We start from the raw sequence: 18,603 nt of genomic DNA on the forward strand, positions 1-18,603 counted from the left end.
CCGTTTTAGGTGCATTTATATTTTATAATAGCATAGAGTGTTGTCTAGGCATATTTCTTTTATATTTGCAAACCAATTTGTTTTAAAGCACATCCTGAACAATGGAGAGACACACAAATATGCTTCAGTGTGGTAGTAAGTGAGTCTACGATAGAGATGGTACCAGTGTTGGGGAAGGTGAGCCACAGGCAGTAGCAACAGTGCTAGGAAGCTGAAGCCTATAGAGCTCTGCCGTGGGCGTGGGAGCTTGGTGCTGCTTACAGGTGTTTTCCACGCATAATCTAGTTTAATCATTATAATAACTAATCACATTTGTGTTTTAAAGAGGAGGAAATGGAGGCAGAAAGCCTCAGTTTTAGTAGTGTTCTCAAAGTTACAGAACTTATTAAATGCTGGATTCAGAAGAAGACAATTACAAATCTCAAGTGTTTCTGTGCAAATTAAATAGAGAAGTCCTGTAAGGTGATTACATCTCAAGAACCATTAGAAAAGACTACAGAGTAATTGTTTCTATAACTGCAACAAGCGACTGATTTAAAATGTGGCTTCCAGGGCGGGATTTGAATCTGCCATTTACAAACTGTGTGACCTGTAAGTTGTTGCTCTCTCCTTTGCCTCCATTTCCTCATCTATAAATTCAGGAGAGGGACTATGAGGGTTAAATGAAATAATAAATATAAATAATTTAGCATGTGTCTGGCATGATAAACACTTAATAAATATAAGCTATTATTATTATTACTCTTATTATTTTCTATCACTGTTTTTCCACTCTTCCCTATGATGGAGGCAGATGAAATTAAGATAAATTTTTTGACTAAAACAAAGTCAGCAACCTGAATCTCATGCAACTGAAACATATTTATGAAATTGATAAATTTCCCACAATATATCATACAAGTTATTGTAATGCCCAAATTACATGATGCCAAGAAGCAATTTATCATGCAAGAATAGAATGCTGAGAGAACGAGTGATTCTTTGCAATTCAGTTTGTAGTTAGTGAGCATCTCCTGTGTGTCAGGTACAGTGGTGGGTGCTGTAGGGGGTAAGGCAGGTGGCTCACAAAAGGGAACCCATGTATGACTCTTCTACCCCCAAGCATACAGTTTTATGGGTAAGGCAAATCCTATACAGGCCAAAGGTTACCTAGCAAAACCTGACAGCTGGGGAAAGTGAGGTAACCATTGCTTTAGAACCAGAAGGGAGACGCTGTTTGCAGTCTTCAGGAAAGCTCCTTGTAGGTAATGGGGTCATTTTGAGCGGCAAAGAAGTGAGAAAGTGCATCAGAAGAGGTGAGAAGAGCTATGATAACTAAGTCAAGGCAACTTGGGAGACATTTTTTTTGTTTTTGTTTTTTAAAGATTTATGAGAGAGAGAGAGAGAGAGAGAGAGAGAGAGGGAGAGGCAGTGTTGGGGGATGGGGCAGAGGGAGTTAGAAACCCTAGCTGACTCCACACTGGGTGCAAAGCCTCAAGCGGGGCTCCATCCTCCAACCTGAGATCAGGATCCTGAGATCACCACCTGAGCCAGCCACTCAACAGACTGTGCTACCCAGGAACCCCTAGAACACAGGTTTGAACTGCAAGTCAAAGAAGTTGAAATCCTTTCAATTTTTTAACATCCTTGATCTCAGAATTTATTTTTTGAGATACAAATGGCCCCGATGGGGGGGAAGCATGGGCTTTGGAAAAAAGAATTTGGATTATCTCAGTCCTGCATTTATTAGCTGTGTGACTATATCAATATATCTAACCTTCCTGAGCCTCCGTTTCCTCCTGTGCGAAGTGAGCATATTTCTCGTTCTACCTAAGTAGCTAATTATGAGGCTCCAGGGAGGTGAGGGGCCTGACCATGCCTCAAGGCTGCACAGGATTGGTGAATGTAGTGATTTTATGGTAGCATCTGCTTTTTAAGGTCCTACCTCTTACTAGCACCACCCCCCAATTTGAAAAACATGTGTACCCTAAATGGTATACAGAGAAAGCTTTTCCTTGTATAGCAGGTTTTTTTTTTTTTTTTCCTTATTAAATACTTCTGAGTTCTTGGTAATTCTTTTGTAAACCACTTCCTCTTGTTGAAATCTTGAACTAGTCTTGATGTAGAAACTGGCTGTTGGGGCAATGGTTGAATGAGCCAGCTTGTTAAAATTATTGCCTGATCTTCGGAGAATGGTGGTCTCTTCTTGTTCTTTGTCGGAGATCACGACTCCCTTCCAGTCATAAAAACTCACCCTTAAATACTTTTAATTGACCACATCTTGCTGTTCTGTAATTCTAGCTTGCAAAATAAGCTCTCCTAAATATATCATCTGATGACTACTCCAGTTTGTTATGCTTTCAATTTCTTACATCTTGGGTTATTTGAAGATGTTTATATTTACCTAATCCCCCAAACAGCCCCAGGGGAAAGCAGGCTGCCACTAGGCTCCGTGCACACTGTCTGCACTCACGGGCCAGAAGGGGCAAGATTCGCTTCCCTTTGTTTATCACACACATCACTATGTTTTTGACTCAGCTGCACACCCCCTCCTTTGTTATACTCTAATTTGAATCATTGCTACTCTCGATGCCCAAATGCTTGGTTGGTTTTCTTTGCCTCTATGTTCTTTTCTCTTTTCTTCTCATTGGAAAGTCTGATACCTTGACCCTTTTCTATTCTCCAAAAGAAGTTAAAAACTAATATAAACTGATCTTCAGGTTACGTGACTGTACTAGTCCACATGGCTGGGGGATTGGAGGAAGGAGGAAAGGAAGCTGTTATTATAAAACTGTAATATATGCTTAAGAACAAAGGTATAATTTTCGTCTTTTCCTTTTCCTTTGATGCAATGTTCTTAAGGGTTAAAATGTATCTTCCTCTCCTGAGACATTAGATATAAACCCTTGCTTCCTAGTTTTCTTTCCTGGAATACCTGGCTACCAAAGCAGAGGTTGGATTGACCAGCATAGGTTAGGCACCTGTTGCTGTTGAAGGAAGATCTTGTTGGAAGGATTAAAACTTTAACTGTGCTGTGCTGTCTGGGTGGATGTGATCCATCCTTCTCCTTTCCTTCCTCTGCCCTCCCCTTCTTCTCCCCCCCGCCCCACCTTTTGCTTTGTGATCCTCTTGAAACCCCTTCTCCCCTGGCCCGGTAGGATCTGGAACTCCAAGGTGATGCCTTTCTACCTTATGGTGCTCTGGGCAGGGCTCCTGGCAGCCTCAGATGGAGTGGTCTGCAGCTAGAGGTTTTTCTCTAAGTAATCAGGAAGCTGTAAGCACGATGTAGAATTTGGGAAGTGAATCTGGCAACTGCTTGAGCTGAAGTACTTCCCCTTACTCCCTACAACAAAGAGAGGTTACCTGAAATCGATTCCGACTCTCAGGAGTAAGGATAAAGCACCGTTTAAGGAGGCCACAGTGAGCAGGAGAAGAACCTCAGCTTCCTCAGCGGGACCTGGCGACACAACTTACCTTAGCCTGACTTTCCTCTTACATCAGATGAACAGATGTTATCTTCCTTGCATAGTTGTTATGAGAAGGCAATGAGGTAATTTAAACGAAATGCCAGGTACTTGGGAGGCACCCCAAGTTAGTGGCAGCCATTTGTGGCCCATATATGCTGTTTTGTATGCATGTTATGGACTATGCCTCCTGAACTTTGTTTTTTGGGTTACATTTGTGTGATTGGTGTTTCTGGAACCCTAGGCTGGTGTCTGTGTCCACCTTCCCCAGCAGAAATGAAAAATTCTGGAAGCCTGGAGGGAAGAGAGGCTTGGTGTGCTCATCCTTGTGCTGAAGTGGAGAAGCATAGGGCCCAGGGCCCAACTGCTCAGGCTGGAGCTGGGCTGGCCGGGTTCAAATGCTACTCCACACAGCAGCTAGCTGTGTGACCTTGGACAAGTTATTCTGCCTCCCTGTGCTTCAGTTTCTTTATCTGTAGAATAGGGATAATAGTGTGTACTACCTCAGGGAGAGTTTGGAAGAATTAAAAGAAAAAAAATTCACGAGCATATGACAAAGGCTTAGGACAGTGCCTGACTCAGAGTTTGCTGTTACTAGTCACAACACACATTGGACGCCCCACCACGTGGTGCGCGTTCCCCAAGTGTAAGCTTGTAGACGAGTGGGCAGTAGAGCTTCCCCTGTCCCTGTGCTCTCTGGGGCCCCAAATAAAGGTGCGAACTGCACATGCTGATAAGAGATATGGGTACTGAGTACAATTCAGGGTCCTGATCGTGGAGGAGCATTCCTCGGTGGTGGGACCCTGACTGGGGCCCTGCATGCAGGGTCTTCATTCAGCACCATGTGCCTCAAAACATTCATTATCCACTTCATCAGTGTCGTAGACTGTCACCTGCAAATGGCTGCTGCACGCCTTCAGACGGGGCATTCAGGGCTCTGTCAGAGGTATCCTATTTCTCCAGATCTTGGCCCTCCCACACATTGCACCCCTCCCCTCATGTCCCTTCTACACTTGGTGAATTCTTACTTGCCCTTCAAGTCTCAGCCCAGTCACAATTTCTCCTAAGAAGCCTCTACTGGCCTCCAGCGAGCTTCCTCAGGACCCTCCACTTCCCTCGCAGTGGGCACCCCAGGGGTCCTGGCCATATCCCTTTTGGCAGTCACTTCTGTGGAGACAGGGCTGTGTCCAACGTGCTGTGCTATGTTTGTAACTCCTGGCCTCTGGCATGATAGATTCTAAAAATATGTTTCACAAATGATACATGGAACACTAGAAAGTGCTATGGGACGTAAGCAGTTTCTAAGAGGTGTTCTCCTCGCACTCCATAAGGTCACCATGCCAGGGGGGTGGGGGTGAGGGATACATGAGAACACAGCTTTAATGGGAACATGTTCATGCATTTTACAACTACAGAAAAAAACAAGTAGGCAGGTTCATGACACCTGATTTAGAAACTCCTCCTATTATATGTAGTGTTAGCCCCAAACCTCAGGGTTCAGTTTAGAATAGAATTTGGAGATAAAAATTGAATGGGAGATTCAGCACAGATAAATCACAGAACAAGGACTGATTAAATATTGTACATTTTTTTTTCTCAAAGCTACTTTGTAACAACTGTTATTTGTCTATTTATTGATGGTCCATCTAAAGGAAGCAAGCTGGGGAAGTTTAACCTGTCATATTTTTAGAAGAACTTAAGTGAACTCTAACAACTCTTGGAGAGTTATGACAACGTCCAGGACATTTTTTTTTTTTTTTTTTAGTCTTTGTTGGGCATATGATATATTACTGTCTGCTGGTCTCAGTGTCTTTTAAGGAATTCTGCAGATTAAGTTCCAGGCTATGATGGGAGACTTGTTCTAAAACAATCATCAGCCAGCTTGAAACAACAATTAAAAATATTTCTAAGTTTGCTAAGAGTGTTGTTCACAATGCCTCCTGTGTGTCCTAGAATTGTTTCCATGAGGACAGGCTCTTGTTGTGCATGACACCCGGTAGGGGTGTCATAGCAGGTTGAGTGGTCTGCCTGAAAATTAAAAAAAAAGAAAGAAAGAAAAAGAAAACCCTTGATGATCTTTGACTCTGTGCTTAAAATGCCTTTTATACCCCCAAAGAATTTATATCTTCCCAGAGAAAATGTAAACTGCAGTAAAAAGACATGTATATCAAATAGGAAAACATGCTGGGGCTTTGAAGCCATTGTGAGACCTTACACAGCTGTACATAGTTTTACCATTTTAATAAATTACATGATATTTTGTTCTTATAAACAAAACTCCCAATTCTGGTTTTTCTTTCTTAACTGGAGGAAACTTGAAAAAGAAGGACTATTTTTGCTTTGGGACTGGATTTATTTTTAGCTTATTTGTTGATTTGGGGGCATATTGCAAGCCTGTTTTGGGAGAGAAAGGCCCTGAAATCTGCAGGGCGAGGCTTTCCATTCTGCCTCTGGCACTGGTCAGGCACACATACTGGGGCAAGTCAGCTGCCCACCTGATGGGCAGTTTCCTCATCTGAAAAGCAAGTATGATGTATTTACCTCGCATGGTTGATGTCAGCATCCAGCACATTCTGGGCAACAAGAATTTTAAAATCTGACTTAAAGTTGCTTTTTTACATCCATATCTGTAGAAAGAAAACTGGGCTTGAGCCATAAACCCAGAGTTTATGGTTCTGCTACTTCTTAGGTTTGAACAATTTAACTCAGAAATGGAACGTTGATCCAGAAGGATTTTGGAGGATCATCCGATCCAGCTCCTTTGACTTACAAATGACAAAACAGATCCAGAAAAATGACAGGCCATGCATTGGGTCAGGGAGTACCCTGTCCCAGGGTTTTTCAGCCTGGGTGTCCTGCCTTCGGTAAAGAGCTATGCAGATTTGTCATGGTATAATATTTTTTTTTCAGTGTCTACCTAATTTGATGATTTGAATGCCAAAAAAAAAAAAAAAAAAAAAAAGCTGCTTTAGATCAAAAGAGAAAAATGGCAACAATGACTGATCAAGACAGATTTATAGAGCGAAGAGCCTTAGAGTTCAGGTGTAGCTCAAAAAAGAGGCTGAAAGGGGTGAGTATCAGCTTGGACTTACACATGGATACACAATGCTAGAGTTCCTGATTCCCCATATTTTCTTTCACATGACACCTGCCTCAGTTTTATGGGAAACAGAAAGGCACATATACCTTATGTTGTTGAAAACCTTCACAGTGACTGGCACCATACTTAGTACCCCATAGGTTTCTCCAGATCCTTCTAAATAATAGGAACAGTGATTTACCAGAATTTTCAGTAAATTGTCAAATGGAATTTATAAACTGAACACACCTGTGTAATCAGCGCTCTGATACAGAAATAGGACATTATCAGCATTCCAGAAGCATCCTGTATTCCTCCACCAAGTACTACTTCTATCCTCACTTCTAACAGCATACATTTGTTTTTTTCCCCCCTGTTTTTATATTTCAAGTATAAATGGAATAGAACAGTACATACTCATTTGTGTCTGGCTTCTTTTGGGGAATATTTTGGTGTTGGCTTTGATCCATAAGAAGTAGGATTCCAAATTGGGGGCCTTTAGTGGAGAAAGTCTTCTGTGTACTGCAGCTTCATTGTCATGATGGAAAGCTGGTATCAACATAGCAGTTGATTAGTAAGAGTGTGTAGGTGTAATGGAGTTGAATCTTGTCCTTATTGCCAAGATTTCTGTACCTTAAGTGATTCATTTTACACTAAATTATAATTTTAGTTAGGCCAATTGATGTAAGTAGTACAAAATTGAGGAAAGTGAAAAATAAAACTCTCTCTTGTGTGTTTCCCTTGAATTCATTACTTCTAAACAAATTTTTGTGGTTGTATGAATTTTCTAAGTAATCCAAGTAAATAGCAGCTCTTAAGTAAGGATGGATCTCAGATGATTCTTAGTTATCTGTGTATTCCTACCGTCTAACTGAATGTCTGGCACATGGTAGGGATTCAATAAATGATGGCTGCTAGAATAAATCTATAAATGAAAGATTAAGCCAGTGAAAACAAGATGAGAAACAAAGCATCATAACTTTCTTATTCTGGAGAGTATGTATCATCAAAGGAAAGAGTAGCGTTAAGAGCCGTAACATTCCTTAAAAATATTGGAAGGCGGTTTTGGAAGTAGTTTTGCCTTTGGTATCTTGGAATCAAACAATTGTAACTCTAGTCCCCATGGTGGCAGAGACTGCTGAGAATCTTCCAGGGCCCCTTTTCCTCTGCTTGTCTTGGTAATGGGATTCCTGAGTATTAGCAAGGCACACAGATACTTAGCAAGACATGGTATTTCATAGCATCCTTTGTAGCTGCAAAACTAAATTCTTGCCAGTGGGGTGTCATCCGAAGTGATGTAGCACCTTCTGGATATTACTTTTAAAAAACATTTACTCTGGCTGGGAAATGATAATAGGACAGCTAAAAAAAAGGAGCCCAGAGAGGAAAGTCACATATTGGTAGCAGAGTCTTCCTGCTTGCCTCTGCACTGTTAGGTGAGAGAGAAACAAACTTCTGTGTTATGAAGACATTGTATTTGAGGGGATCTTTTTTTTTTTTAAAAAAAGACCTTAGCATGTACCCTAATTAATATAAAAATTGGTACCAGAAATTGGTGTTACCATAACAAAAACCTAAAGTTTGTGGCTTTGAATAGTGACAGGCAAAACGTGACACTGGCACAATATTTTAGCTAGGAAAATCAGTAACACTTGTTATTCTGTGGCATATTGTTTGCTAAAGTAGTCACCTACTATAACCTGGCTTATATCTAGAAGATGAGCCATGCTCCTAATGACCTTTAACTCAAGGAGAAGAGCTCAGAACATAGGTTATGTTGGCTAGCTCTCACTTCTGTTTATAGTGTATTATAAGAGGAAAGGGAAGTTGTGCAAGCATTAATCAGTAAGCAGAGACAGAAAGGAGTAGAGCTCTGATAATAGAGACTTTCTCATTTATGGTTTGTAATCTAATGTGACTCAGAACTTAGAAGTTTGGGCCACACAAGGTTGGAAAAATCTGTCTGCATCCCCAAATAGCTGCAGGTAAATTTGATGATGAAGGTCTTTCTCATGAGCTTTCTGTTAAGTGTTCTGCTTGGCCAGACAATGGAAGTCAGCCCAGAGCAAAGATTGAATTAAAGACATTGCCTTCCCAACAGTTTCAGATGGCTTTCACCAAAGGTAGCCAACATTAAGTTGAAAAAAAGAGGAAAAGGCTGAGCCTAAAGGCCAGTAAATCAAAGAGGAGACTTGGCTCAAGAGCTGTGACCGGAGAGATCTTTGGCTCTTGTTACTTTCACAAGGAAGCCAATAGATTGGAATCTTACTTCAGGGTGGGGGTGAATGTGGTCTATCCGCAGGAAGAAGAATGTGTGCACGGATACTGAGCAGTGGTAAACATGGCAGAGACTGGTAAGTTACCCTGATAACCGTTTTTCTTTCTCTCTTTTTCTAAGAGGATATCTTCACCACCACCCACCCCTTCCCTCCCCAAGTATTAGCAGGGTACACAGTTATCTACCTAGTAACTATATTCCTTCACCCTTCTTTGTGATTAGGTATTGATTGTGACTCATTTCTAGCCAATGGCTTGTGAAAGAGAGTTTTTATGTGGTTGAAAATCATTGGGTATTTGCTCTCTCTCCATCTCCTGGCTTTCCTATTGGCTGAGAAATAATATAAAAACAGAAGCTTCTCTGGGCCCTAGAGATAAGCTGCATATTGATGACAAGAGAGCCAGCCAGCCTGTGTGATATCACCCACTTCTGAACTGTTATGTGGAAGGAAACTTTGGTTTTATTTAAACCACTCTATTTTTTTTTAAGATTTTATTTATTTATTCATGAGAGATACAGAGAGAGAGAGAGAGGCAGAGACATAGGCAGAGGGAGAAACAGGCTCCTTGAAGGTAGCCCAATGTGGGACTCGATCCTAGGACCCCAGGATCATGCCCTGAGCTGAAGGCAGAAGCTCAACCACCAAGCCACTCAGGCGCCCCTAAACCACTCTATTTTTGAGGAGTCTCTGTTTCAGCAGCTTAACACTTAGGTTTTTGCACACTGTCAGGTTCGATACAAGAAAAAGCAACAGCTTTAAGTATTCTAAACAGGAAGGGATTTAACACAGAGGACGAGGCATTATGAAAGCATTAGAAGGGTTGAAGAAGCAGATTCTAGGTTGTCCCAAAGTTGTCCAGGAATGGCTCTAAAACTTGACATAACTGGCCCACCGGGGGGGCTCCTACCTCTGAGATCAGCAGTGGAACTAGGCCAGGACCAAGAACCTGCTGCCATCACCACAGTTTCGAACACCAGCGTGGCTATGGGATGGGCCCTGTAGCCTGGTGCCAAGGAGGTGTCATTTCCTTGCCCACAGAAATAGTCAAGAAGGGATAGGAAAGGAGTGTCTGCCTCAGTTCTACCTTCTATATCTCCATGTCTTACTTGTGTGTAACCACCTTTTGGGACCCAATTTACTTCCAGAGCCCTAGCTTCAAGGATATCTGGGAGATGTCGTTTTTGTCTTTGTAAAATTCCAATGAGAATGAATGAAAACTGAGTGAACGAATCCGCAGTCCTAGCACTTAGGTATCTCATCTGTAAAATGGAGATGCTATGTTACCTATCTCAAAGGTTTATTAGGAGAATTAGATGAGGATTTGTGTATGTGAAGTACATATCTATGTCTGACACATATTAAAAACTCAACAAATTATAGCTATTATATTGGCTAGGGATTGATAAGGATGACTTTTTCTGTATAATAATATAAAAGTAGCCACCTCTCTATTATTAAAAAAGCTAGATGCTTCCTGAACATACATTTTCTTTAGTGAATGCTCCTGAAAGTGAGAATACTCCATGGTTTGACAATAGGGTGAGGAGTAAGGCTGGCAGGGTATAGGGGTCCAATTATTTTTAGACCATCTTCATGATCCAACATTCTATTTTAGAGCAGTGAGCATCTATCAAAGGGTTTTATTTGGGAGAGGCATTATCAGACTCCAGACTCATTATCAGAGTTTAGGAAGTTCTCTCTGGTGGAACAGAGAATGCATTAGAGGAGGTAAGAGGAAGGATAGTCAGTGGGCAGTTGCAGTAATGTAGGCATGTGATGGTAGCAGCTCAGGCTATTAGAGTGGTGCCACTGGCAAGGGAGATGAGCAACTTGGGGGGTGTCCTCAGCAAGACTTGGTGATTACTACCTCCAGAATCCTGCCAGGAGAATTTTAGGGTAATAGAATAAATTTGTGTTTTCAGTTAATATATGCAAAATGAGTGTAGGTACTATTGTATGCTTATTACCTGGTGTGAATTAAAAACCTGATTCTGATTCATATAATTAAATAAGAGGAAAGGAAGATGCTATCATCTTCTTTGGTTTACAAGTATGAAGGAAGCAAGTATCATATAAGATTTTCTATAAATTGGGCCCAAAGTTATCCAACAGTTATTTCGTGGCTGAGTGTGAAAGACATTCAAAGGATAATTACGCTGCACTATTAAATCTTAGTGACCAGAATTCTGGTCAATTGCTTTATGTTATGTGAGCAGACATTGGAATGATATAGACATTTACTCAGGCTATCCTAATGAGATAGTAACCAGATCCCTCACACAGGGAAGTCTTGGATGGCTGCAGAGAATGGTCTAGCTGTACATGCTGAAGATAGTTGTGCTAGACTGCCATTTCATTAATTCGTTTGGATCTTCAGTCAAAAATAATGATCCATTCTTATGATTTGTTAAAAAAAAGAGTAGATTATAAAGTACGGTATGCCCTGTTTTAAAATCAGTGATGTCTGGTGTAGTTATAGGACATTGCAAAACTGAAGGGATAGACATCAGGTCAAATGAAAAGAAGCTGTTCAATTGTCTAGCGAAGAGTTCTCGTCAGCTCTGTTCTCACATCACTGGTGGCACATGCCAGTGCTGCTGGTATCATTCCAGGTAAAAGGTCAGTCACATTGCAACCTCCTTACGGTGGAGTGTTTCCTGTGCAGTCTAAAAATACCGGGGAGAAAGGAGGCTCAGTTGATGGGGTAAGAGCAAACTATTTCATTCTGAGGAGAGGGCACACTTTGTCCACTAACTGTGGACCACTCAAAGAAATTAAGTCATTTAAACAACTTCCAACCTGTGATTCAATTAAAAAAGTAGCTATTGGAACTAGTACTAGTAGCCTAGTCAGATGTTCCTGTTTCTTTTTCTTCCCCTCAAATCATCGGAATTAGTTTTCATCCTCCCAATCCTTCTTGAATCCAGTGAAAAAAGAATAAATCAGAATAATTATAGCTTTTTGAATTAGTGTCTTTGAACTGTTGCAATTTTTAGAAATTTAATTTCTAGAGATATCATATATCTGTTAGGTTATCAATAATTTTACCAATTTGATTCATTTACTGAATACTTCTTGAATACCTGTTATGTGTTGGGCTCTCTTGAGCAGCCATAGTTTTTCAAGTATATACTCTACTGAAGACAAGTTTTCCTGAATCTTCACAGTTCCCACGTCACACATTATGGAAATTGACTGTTGCCCAGCTAGAAAAAATGAGTTACCACGTGATGAAACTAGGGTCACTTGACTGGCGTTTCATGGATGAGCCAGATGAACTGTTTACCAACCCATCCATCTTCCTTAGCTCATTTTTTCCCCTTAGGTCATTTCCATGTCATCCTTACATGACTTAGAATAATGTAAAGTAACTACAAGATCTAAAATGTTATTTTAAACAGGTATTCTTTAAAAAAAGTGGTGATTTTATGTCTTACCATCTCTAAAAAAGATGCAGGTTTATTTTTAATTTATTTTTTTAGATTTTATTTTTAAGTAATCTCTACACCCAATATGGGACTCAAACCCTAAGACCAAGAATCACATGCTCTACAGACTAAGCCAGCCAGGTGCACCTAAGGATGTAGATTTAGATTGGATTCTTTAAAAGAATGCAGAAGGAAACAGGAGATAAAATGAAAAAAAAATAAGGCAAGCTCTTTTAAAAAATTTCCAGCTTTTTGTTTATTAAAATTCTTAAGGAATCTATTTCCAGCTTTAAAATCATGCAAAGAACATAAAAGAGTGGGATGCCTGGGTGGCTCAGCGGTTGAGAGTCTGGCTTTTGCTCAGGGCATGATCCTGGAGTCCTGAGATCGAGTCCCACATCGGGCTCCCTGCATGGAGCCTGCCTCTGCTGTTCTCTCTCTGTATCTCTCATGAATAAATAAATAAAATCTTAAAAAAAAAAAAAAAGGGGGATGGATGACAAGTAGGAAAATTCAGAAGTCTGGGTCAGAGTTGCTTAAATAATATGCTAAAAAAGCAGGCAACTGTTTTTGTTTTTTTTTTTTTTCCTGTAGCCTTAACATTCACAGCAAATATCTTTAAATTTTGCTTTTCTGATTCAATGAATTTTTTTCCATATTTATATTTTATTTTTCTTTTCAGTTGTAAAGGAATGCATGTCTCTTGTCATAATCTAAAAAAACGCATCAATCATATAGACTAGGAAACAACAAGATTATGCTCCCAACCCTCATACAAACCTTTTTCCACCAGTTCCACCTGGGAAGTAATTGCTGTTCATAGTTTGGTATCTTTCTCTGAATTTAAAGTAATTCTATTTTTAAAATACTACTACATTCTGAGAAGAGAATCTTGTATATCCCCATCCTGTGTTAGTGAGGAAGAGAGGAAGACCGTGCAGATGGATGAAAGAACAGAAAGTAAAGGTAAATTTATATCGGATTAAATGAAATCTCAAAACACTGTTTCTGAGATTAGTTTTAGAATTTTCTCCTAGTCTGTTATAGACTGAATTGTGCCTCTCCTACCTGCCCCCCACCCCCACACCCCTTGCCTAATTCATATGCTGAAGCCCTAACTCCCAAGGTGAAACTGTATTTGGAGAAGGGCCTAGAAGGAGGTGTTAAGAAGAAATGAGGTCATACAGGCCCTGATAGGATAGGATTAGGGTCCTCATGAGAATAGACACCAGAGTGCCCTGCCTCTCCCTTCCCAGGCACAAAGAATAGATCACGTAAGATGATCTTACGAGGCAAGATGGCAGCTGCTGGCGAGCCAGGAAGAGAGGTCTCACCAGACACTGACCATGCTGGCACCCTGATCTTGGTCTACTGATTAAGCTACCCAGTGTATGGTGTTTATGGTAGCCTGAGCTGACTACCCTGTCTTGTTTAGGTGGGGTAGAATTAGGACAGAGCCTCCATCAGCAGGTAGCAAAGGAAAGTAATACATAGGAGCTGAGTACAGTCCTGAGAGAAGGAGACCAGTGTGTAAGAGGAGGAAGAAGAGGACTGGTCCCAAAGAGGGTACACCAAGTTTGAGAGGCAAGTTCAGGAGAAATAGATGCTGTTAGGAAAAAGACATCTGAAGATTTCCACCAAAGAGACTTCTACCTTTCTGAAGGGCTGTTGCCAAGATGATCAGAATTCTTATCCTTCTTGACTTGTCATGGCAAAGATAGTGCATTATTCCAGAATGAAAGGGCCTCAGTCATCTCTAATTATATCTTAAAGTTAAGAACATAAAATATTTGTACCCAAGCCCTCTGCTTGCTCAATTTCCAGAGCCTTATTCTCCACGGGAAAAGGACTTGGACATCTTCCAAGTCAACCCTTTCTGTGCAGAGCCTCACCCCAGCAACACTGCAGTGGGTGGAGAGGGATGAGGTGCACCTACACAGCATAGTTGAAAAGGGTTATCAGAAGTATGGGACTGCCTTATATTTTAAGTTAGTCTGGTGATATTTTCCCATTAAAAAAATTTAAAAATATTTCTAGACGATTAGAATTCCATTTCTCATTTTAAAAAGTGATGTGAAACAAAAATGACAACACATAATGATATCTTGTTCAGGCACAAAGGAACTCCAATTAATTTCCAGGAGAAATAAATTTGTTTTCATGTTCTTTTTAAGATGAAAAATTATCATCTGAATGGAGCTTTTAAGTCAATTAACATACTTTTGATAATCACTTTATTCAAAAATCTTTTATGTTTTATTCATTTGACATATGTAAGCTCATCTTTTGTTTTTTATTAATTTGCAAAATGTTTTTGTATTTTTAACTTATTAAAAAATTGAGTTTTAGCTGTTCTAGAATTTCAATGTTTTCCAGTGTGTTTATTTCCATTTTTGTTAATGCTGTTTCACTTACTTTTGTATTTCCCTTTGGATGATTCTTTTGTTATTTCCCTTACATGAAATTTAATGGATGTTTAATTTAATTCTTGTCTCACTTTTATTCCTACTAACAAAGAAACTATATTTTTGAAAAAAAAAAACTAATAGAAATAAAATGTCTCATTAGGATAATGTTTTAACTCTTCTAAATGCCTTCTTATCTTCTCATTTGATCCTCAGATCCACCCCTGAAGTTGGAGTTTATAATTATTATTTATCTCTGCATGTCAGATGGATAAACCAAGAGGTCAATAAGTTAATTAAATGATTTATTTAAGATAGAATAGCTAATCAGTGACAAAGTAAGTCTCAAATTTCAAAAGTGAAATACTGTCATACTAATGTAGAAAGTCTACTTTGGGAAGGCTAGCCAAAATTATGATGAATATATATTTTTGATCGAAAGGTATTCTTATCCAGTTGTAAGCCTTTACCACCCACATGCTAACAATTGCCACATTTCTCTTTCTGCCCTGACTTCTCCCTTGAGATCCAGGCTTGTAAGTCCAAGTGGTTATTGAAACTCCCTTTGAGTGCCTCATAGGCATCACATAGGAACAGTACCAAACTGAGTTTCATTGCTATTCCTAACATGTTCTTTCTGTAGTTACCCATAACAGTAAATGGCAACTTGGTTCTTCCAGTTGCTTAAGATACCAATCTTGGGGTTCCTATTGCCTCTTCCCTTTCTTTCATGCCCTTCATCACATTCAGCAGCAAATTTGTTGGTTTTACCTTCAAGACATGTCCAGAATATGACACTGTTGTACACTGGGATCCTGGGAAACTGATGCAGAAAACTACCAGCATGTAGGAATTTATTAGGGAGTGTTCTCAGGGTTGCTCATCTGTGAATGGGAGGGAATGGGAGCAGGGCTGGACGCGGGAGAGATGATTTTTGGCTCAGACTAGAGTGGTGCCCAGAGAACTGGGAGAGGTAGAAAGAATCAAGATATATGTGTGAGAGCTAATGGTGGGTTGGGTGTGGGATCGAGGGAAAGCAAGGAACCACAGGGACTAAGTTTTGGGTTCGAGCAATAGGATGAAGGGTGATTTGATAGAAGAGCTGGAGACTATGCATGTAAATGTATGTTAGTAGTATATTATAGATAACATTTATTTTAATAAAAATAAGAATTAAAAAAATAAGAATTAGTATATATTTGTTGTAGTTCCAGATATTGAGGTCTCTTATGGAACTTAAAAAATTGGTGGACATAATTAGATACATTTCTCCAGATATGGAGGCTAGTAAAAATAGAATCTAACTGTCTAGATCTCACATATAGTAACTGCTTGACTTCCTTGCTTCACCTCAGACCCAGTTCACACTTCTACATTAACGGAACTACTCTGTGGAAAATTTGTCTAAACAGTGTGGATTAGCCATATTAAACATTTCAGACATATTTACATTCCAAGATTCACACTTCTCACTAAGCTCTGTCCCTCTTAAGGGTGTGGAGAGTGAATACAAACACCCTTTTACATTAGGTTCTGAGAACTATGCAGGTCATTGTACACCTGGAAGAAAGAAATGAACTCTGTTTGCTATTATCTATGAAGAGTCTTATGAACAGGAGCAGAAATTGATATAATTCACCAGAGGAACCTTCCTGTCCACTTCCTCTGATTTTTCTCATTCCATGCTTGCACATGGTCTCTGTGACTCATAGACATGGGAAGGATGTAATATGAAAGTGTGGTCCTAATGGACTCTGTATTATGTCCCAATCTTGACTCAACAGATTAATGTTTATTGCAAGGCTGTACCAGAAGCTTTGCTTGAGAGTTCTGAGCACCAAAGTCTTTTCTGTGAGAGCTATCCAGTATGCATAACACCGTTGCAAGTGTTCTCAAAAACAGGTCAATGTTTGGGCTCTATGTTGATTTTTTTCCCTCAGGATTTGAGAGAGTGTCATGAGCCATACTCTTTTGATCTTTGGCTCTTTCGCTGAATTCTTAATTCAATTTGTAATAGATGTTAACAGCACCAGAAGAGTGACCTGACTAGGAGGGCTATTATACACAGGTTTGTGTTGCCAAGGTAGGCGGTGCAGTCCATTTCCCTGATGGTTTTGGCACAGTCCTTCCTGGCACTTCAGAGATGGGCAATGCGATGTCATGTCCACTCTTGTGCCTGCCCATACCTCAAGGTGGTTTGGGTGGACACAAAATAAAATATGGTGAGGGAGCTCCAATGCATTGTGCAGAACATGGGATAGCAAATCATACACCTCAATTTCTTATCCATAGAGATTTGCAAAGGAAACGTTTTGCCAAAGGAAACTAATTGAATTTCAGTCTCATGAAGATTTCCATCCATCGGTAAGGTATTTATTAATTTCTTGCCCAATGTAAGCATTTAACAAAGTATAATAAAATGAAACTGAGCATAAAAACCTTTTATGAGATTTCACACAGTATTTATTTAGGTTTGGGTATGATCTTTTGAAGGACTCTAACCATTTTGAAGGGAGCCATTATTTCTTCTTATTTTTATATACACATAAGTCCATTTTCAGAGTCTCTTTTGCCTGTGAGTTGAGAGAGATGGGGCTCATGGGAGACTGTGGGTTCTGGCTTTCTGGATCCTTTGCAACCTTCATTTATCTTGGGTAGTTTTACATTCAACTATTCAGTAATGACAATGACTCATGAAGACTCACAAAGCAATCATAGCAAATTTCCTGAAATTTTCTTCTTTCAAAGCCGGTTAGTCAGTCAACAAACAATACCAAGTGCCTGTCAAACACCGAGGTAGGCCCTGGAGACAGAGGCAACCAGTTGTGATTGCACAGGAGCAATTGCTGTTTAGATGGGGTTATTTGGATGGTGGCAAGGGAGATGGAATGAGAGGAGACAGAATTTTCAGTTAGATTAAGAAAGATACATCTGAGGCTTGGGATTCCGCATCCAATTCCATAAGAAGGGACCAGCAGGACTCTGCGTGCTTTATCACTGATAGAGTATTCAGCTAGGGTCCTGTGGAAGGAGAATGAAAGCTGTGGGCAGAAAGGGATGAACAGCAGAAGGGGAAGCCCCACAAAAGAAGGAAAATAGAAGAAAATGTCCCTACAGCATGCTATGATTGCAGTTTTGCATTTTTATGAGATTATCAGTATACACAGGGAAGATATGTTTAAAAAAAGATTAATGATTGTTAGAGCAGGAAATGACTTCAGAGATTATTGGATTTAGAGATTCTCTAACTTTGACATGTATCAGAAGAGTCTCTTGGGGAGCCCATTAAAAAAAACAAAAGACAGATGCAGAGACCCTACTCTAGTGACCAAGATGCCTGTTCCCCAGGCAATTCCAAAACACACTGTGGCTTGAGAAGTACTTATTTATCCAGTTTTCTTATTTTACAGAAGAGGCAACTGGATCCTGAAGGGTTAACATGCTTACCCAAGGTCATATCAATTCCTTCCCCAGTTTAATCTTTATTGGCTATACGCCCAGGTAAGAAAAAAATGCATCCACTTTGGGAAGTATCCAGAGATAATTTTTTCTTCTGTTTGTGTTAGAAAAGAGTAGAAATGTATAAGCAAATTAGAAAAAAATTACTACATATGGATTTGTGAGTATAGTTGAATAGATATCTTTTATGCAATAAAATTTTGTGATAGGTAAAACTATAATTTTACTTTCTCATTTTTGCCTACAATGTAAAAAGGTATTTATTTTATGAGCTAGTCCTCCCAGAGATGATATGGTGCTAGGCACAGTAAACTGAATTTTACCCCAACCCTAATACAGGTAGACAAGACATTATTTATTATTATTATTATTGACAAGGAAACAGAGAAGAAGCGTCATACCTTGGTAGCACAGTAAGATAAATTATTAGAATTATAAAGGAATTGGAAAGCTCCTGACACTCACATGTGTGCTGGGTGCTGGATTCATTAGCCTCATTGTTCATAAGAC

At 39.8% G+C, this 18,603-nt stretch overlaps 3 long non-coding RNA genes across 7 annotated transcripts in view; 1 reads left to right on the plus strand and 2 right to left on the minus strand.

Annotated features, from left to right (window-relative positions):
* The window catches only part of LOC102154451, a 94,504-nt gene that overhangs the window by 57,953 nt on the left and 17,948 nt on the right, over nt 1-18,603 (minus strand). The window contains exon 2 of the long non-coding RNA XR_005380083.1: nt 6,940-7,071. This is a non-coding gene — a long non-coding RNA (uncharacterized LOC102154451). The remainder of the gene's footprint in view (nt 1-6,939; nt 7,072-18,603) is intronic.
* Nucleotides 1-18,603, plus strand: part of LOC106557921 — an 80,201-nt gene that overhangs the window by 20,924 nt on the left and 40,674 nt on the right. For 3 of the 5 annotated variants that reach the window (XR_005380079.1, XR_005380076.1, XR_005380080.1), the window contains exons 3-6: nt 8,825-8,876; nt 14,851-14,917; nt 16,927-16,998; nt 18,045-18,135. This is a non-coding gene — a long non-coding RNA (uncharacterized LOC106557921). The remainder of the gene's footprint in view (nt 1-8,824; nt 8,877-14,850; nt 14,918-16,926; nt 16,999-18,044; nt 18,136-18,603) is intronic. The other 2 variants (XR_005380077.1, XR_005380078.1) reach the window with 2 other exon arrangements.
* LOC119877650 lies at nt 5,016-6,070 on the minus strand. Its single transcript, XR_005380085.1, has 2 exons — nt 5,985-6,070; nt 5,016-5,471 (listed from the first exon to the last, which is right to left on the minus strand). It is a non-coding gene; the product is annotated as an uncharacterized LOC119877650 (long non-coding RNA).

The sequence above is a fragment of the Canis lupus genome, chromosome 27, assembly GCF_011100685.1.
Source record: "Canis lupus familiaris isolate Mischka breed German Shepherd chromosome 27, alternate assembly UU_Cfam_GSD_1.0, whole genome shotgun sequence".
Lineage (NCBI taxonomy): Eukaryota > Metazoa > Chordata > Mammalia > Carnivora > Canidae > Canis > Canis lupus.